Source organism: Leptonotus elevatus, unplaced genomic scaffold, assembly GCF_054856555.1.
Source record: "Leptonotus elevatus isolate MCC_2025b unplaced genomic scaffold, RoL_Lele_1.0 HiC_scaffold_261, whole genome shotgun sequence".
NCBI lineage: Eukaryota > Metazoa > Chordata > Actinopteri > Syngnathiformes > Syngnathidae > Leptonotus > Leptonotus elevatus.
The window spans coordinates 5,001-10,000 of NW_028233654.1; positions in this window are offsets into that span (position 1 = coordinate 5,001).

Below are 5,000 nucleotides of genomic sequence, written 5' to 3' on the forward strand. Positions count from 1 at the left end.
TCCAATCGGGCGCGCCGGGGCTGTGCGAGCGCCGGGCCGTCAAAGGCCGGCGTTCGCGGTGGCCGGGGCGCTGTAAGGCGACCCGCGAGCCGGAGGAGCCGCCCGCCCGAACACCGGCGCGAGGCCGGCCGGCGGGGGCCCTCCGAAGGCGGGTCTTGGATGCCGTTCGTACGTGGGAGAAGGTGCGGCGTGTCGCGGGCGACGGCCTGCTGCCGAGGCTCCGGAGGCTCCGGGGGCGGCGCTCTGAAAATATCCGGAAGATCGGCCGACTTGGAAAAAAATTTGAGAACCGGGGCTGAGGAGGGGGAAAATCTGGCCAGGGAGGCCGACCCGAAGTGCCTCTAAGTCGGATAGGGATTGGGCGAAACTCCCTTGGAAGTGGCACTCTGAAAAAAATTCCAAGTTTGGCTGACTTAGAAAAAATTCGAGAACCAGGATGAGGAGGGGGAAAATGTGGCCAGTCAGGCCGACCCGAAGTGCCTCTTAGGCGGATAGGGGTTGGGCGAAACTCCCTTGAAAGTGGCACTCTGAAAAAATTTCCAAGTTTGGCTGACTTAGAAAAAATTCGAGAACCAGGATGAGGAGGGGGAAAATGTGGCCAGTCAGGCCGACCCGAAGTGCCTCTTAGGCGGATAGGGGTTGGGCGAAACTCCCTTGAAAGTGGCACTCTGAAAAAATTTCCAAGTTTGGCTGACTTAGAAAAAATTCGAGAACCAGGATGAGGAGGGGGAAAATGTGGCCAGTCAGGCCGACCCGAAGTGCCTCTTAGGCGGATAGGGGTTGGGCGAAACTCCCTTGAAAGTGGCACTCTGAAAAAATTTCCAAGTTTGGCTGACTTAGAAAAAATTCGAGAACCAGGATGAGGAGGGGGAAAATGTGGCCAGTCAGGCCGACCCGAAGTGCCTCTTAGGCGGATAGGGGTTGGGCGAAACTCCCTTGAAAGTGGCACTCTGAAAAAATTTCCAAGTTTGGCTGACTTAGAAAAAATTCGAGAACCAGGATGAGGAGGGGGAAAATGTGGCCAGTCAGGCCGACCCGAAGTGCCTCTTAGGCGGATAGGGGTTGGGCGAAACTCCCTTGAAAGTGGCACTCTGAAAAAATTTCCAAGTTTGGCTGACTTAGAAAAAATTCGAGAACCAGGATGAGGAGGGGGAAAATGTGGCCAGTCAGGCCGACCCGAAGTGCCTCTTAGGCGGATAGGGGTTGGGCGAAACTCCCTTGAAAGTGGCACTCTGAAAATATTTCCAAGTTGGGCTGACTTAGAAAAAATTCGAGAACCAGGCTGAGGAGGGGACCATCTGGCAAGGGAGTCCGACCTAAAGTGCATCTAAAGCGGATATGGGTTGGTCGAGCCTCCCTTGATTTGCCCTGGAGCTCCCACGTCTTAAAAAGGTCTCTCCTATAATTGTACACCAACCATTTTGAGGTTTGGGTGCAAACCTCTCGAATGGGGGGACTCGGTCCCCTATCTACAGCGCCCCTAATGACGACAGGTGGTACTGCGCCCCTGGTAGCCCGGCCATTGAAAATGAATGGGCCCATTCATTTCAATGGGGAATTTCGACCCCTGGTTGCCCGCCATTCATTTCAATGGGGAATTTCGACCCCTGGTCGCCCGCCATTCATTTCAATGGGGACTTTCGACCCCTGGTTGCCCGCCATTCATTTCAATGGGGGATTTCGACCCCTGGTCGCCCGCCATTCATTTCAATGGGGGATTTCGACCCCTGGTAGCCCGCCATTCATTTCAATGGGGGACTTCGACCCCTGGTAGCCCGCCATTCATTTCAATGGGGGACTTGGACCCCTGGTAGCCCGCCATTCATTTCAATGGGGGATTTCGACCCCTGGTCGCCCGCCATTCATTTCAATGGGGGATTTCGACCCCTGGTAGCCCGCCATTCATTTCAATGGGGGACTTCGACCCCTGGTTGCCCGCCATTCATTTCAATGGGGGATTTCGACCCCTGGTCGCCCGCCATTCATTTCAATGGGGGATTTCGACCCCTGGTCGCCCGCCATTCATTTCAATGGGGGATTTCGACCCCTGGTAGCCCGCCATTCATTTCAATGGGGGACTTCGACCCCTGGTAGCCCGCCATTCATTTCAATGGGGGACTTGGACCCCTGGTAGCCCGCCATTCATTTCAATGGGGGATTTCGACCCCTGGTCGCCCGCCATTCATTTCAATGGGGGATTTCGACCCCTGGTAGCCCGCCATTCATTTCAATGGGGGACTTCGACCCCTGGTTGCCCGCCATTCATTTCAATGGGGGATTTCGACCCCTGGTCGCCCGCCATTCATTTCAATGGGGGATTTCGACCCCTGGTCGCCCGCCATTCATTTCAATGGGGGATTTCGACCCCTGGTAGCCCGCCATTCATTTCAATGGGGGACTTCGACCCCTGGTAGCCCGCCATTCATTTCAATGGGGGACTTGGACCCCTGGTAGCCCGCCATTCATTTCAATGGGGGACTTCGACCCCTGGTTGCCCGCCATTCATTTCAATGGGGGACTTCGACCCCTGGTTGCCCGCCATTCATTTCAATGGGGGATTTCGACCCCTGGTCGCCCGCCATTCATTTCAATGGGGGATTTCGACCCCTGGTAGCCCGCCATTCATTTCAATGGGGGACTTCGACCCCTGGTTGCCCGCCATTCATTTCAATGGGGGACTTCGACCCCTGGTTGCCCGCCATTCATTTCAATGGGGGATTTCGACCCCTGGTCGCCCGCCATTCATTTCAATGGGGGATTTCGACCCCTGGTAACCCGCCATTCATTTCAATGGGGGACTTCGACCCCTGGTTGCCCGCCATTCATTTCAATGGGGGACTTCGACCCCTGGTTGCCCGCCATTCATTTCAATGGGGGATTTCGACCCCTGGTTGCCCGGCATTCGTTCCTATGTGGCGGGGGATTTCAACCCCAGGTCGCCCTCGTGTGGTTCTTTTTGGCGCAGCTGACGGGCTCCGCTGCTCGTGGAGGTTTGCTAGTGGAGGATAACCCCCTGCCTGGGCAACTCGAACGCCCGGCATTCGTTCCTATGTGGCGGGGGATTTCAACCCCAGGTCGCCCTCGTGTGGTTCTTTTTGGCGCAGCTGACGGGCTCCGCTGCTCGTGGAGGTTTGCTAGTGGAGGATAACCCCCTGCCTGGGCAACTCGAACGCCCGGCATTCGTTCCTATGTGGCGGGGGATTTCAACCCCAGGTCGCCCTCGTGGGGTTCTTTTTGGCGCAGCTGACGGGCTCCGCTGCTCGTGGAGGTTTGCTAGTGGAGGATAACCCCCTGCCTGGGCAACTCGAACGCCCGGCATTCGTTCCTATGTGGCGGGGGATTTCAACCCCAGGCCGCCCTCGTGTGGTTCTTTTTGGCGCAGCTGACGGGCTCCGCTGCTCATGGAGGTTTGCTAGTGGAGGATAACCCCCTGCCTGGGCAACTCGAACGCCCGGCATTCGTTCCTATGTGGCGGGGGATTTCAACCCCAGGCCGCCCTCGTGTGGTTCTTTTTGGCGCAGCTGACGGGCTCCGCTGCTCATGGAGGTTTGCTAGTGGAGGATAACCCCCTGCCTGGGCAACTCGAACGCCCGGCATTCGTTCCTATGTGGCGGGGGATTTCAACCCCAGGCCGCCCTCGTGTGGTTCTTTTTGGCGCAGCTGACGGGCTCCGCTGCTCATGGAGGTTTGCTAGTGGAGGATAACCCCCTGCCTGGGCAACTCGAACGCCCGGCTCCCCCGCGGTCCGCTGGAGCTCCTCCAACGGCCAGCAACAAGCCCCGAAGACGGGCGCGCTCCCCGCGGTCCGCTGGAGCTCCTCCAACGGCCAGCAACAAGCCCCGAAGACGGGCGCGCTCCCCCCGGTCCGCTGGAGCTCCGCCAACGGCCAGCAACAAGCCCCGAAGACGGGCGCGCTCCCCCCGGTCCGCTGGAGCTCCTCCAACGGCCAGCAACAAGCCCCGAAGACGGGCGCGCTCCCCGCGGTCCGCTGGAGCTCCGCCAACGGCCAGCAACAAGCCCCGAAGACGGGCGCGCTCCCCGCGGTCCGCTGGAGCTCCTCCAACGGCCAGCAACAAGCCCCGAAGACGGGCGCGCTCCCCCCGGTCCGCTGGAGCTCCTCCAACGTCCAGCAACAAGCCCCGAAGACGGGCGCGCTCCCCGCGGTCCGCTGGAGCTCCTCCAACGGCCAGCAACAAGCCCCGAAGACGGGCGCGCTCCCCCCGGTCCGCTGGAGCTCCGCCAACGGCCAGCAACAAGCCCCGAAGACGGGCGCGCTCCCCGCGGTCCGCTGGAGCTCCTCCAACGGCCAGCAACAAGCCCCGAAGACGGGCGCGCTCCCCCCGGTCCGCTGGAGCTCCGCCAACGGCCAGCAACAAGCCCCGAAGACGGGCGCGCTCCCCCCGGTCCGCTGGAGCTCCTCCAACGGCCAGCAACAAGCCCCGAAGACGGGCGCGCTCCCCCCGGTCCGCTGGAGCTCCTCCAACGGCCAGCAACAAGCCCCGAAGACGGGCGCGCTCCCCGCGGTCCGCTGGAGCTCCTCCAACGGCCAGCAACAAGCCCCGAAGACGGGCGCGCTCCCCGCGGTCCGCTGGAGCTCCGCCAACGGCCAGCAACAAGCCCCGAAGACGGGCGCGCTCCCCGCGGTCCGCTGGAGCTCCTCCAACGGCCAGCAACAAGCCCCGAAGACGGACGCGCTCCCCCCGGTCCGCTGGAGCTCCGCCAACGGCCAGCAACAAGCCCCGAAGACGGGCGCGCTCCCCGCGGTCCGCTGGAGCTCCTCCAACGGCCAGCAACAAGCCCCGAAGACGGGCGCGCTCCCCGCGGTCCGCTGGAGCTCCTCCAACGGCCAGCAACAAGCCCCGAAGACGGGCGCGCTCCCCGCGGTCCGCTGGAGCTCCTCCAACGGCCAGCAACAAGCCCCGAAGACGGGCGCGCTCCCCCCGGTCCGCTGGACCTCCTCCAACGGCCAGCAACAAGCCCCGAAGACGGGCGCGCTCCCC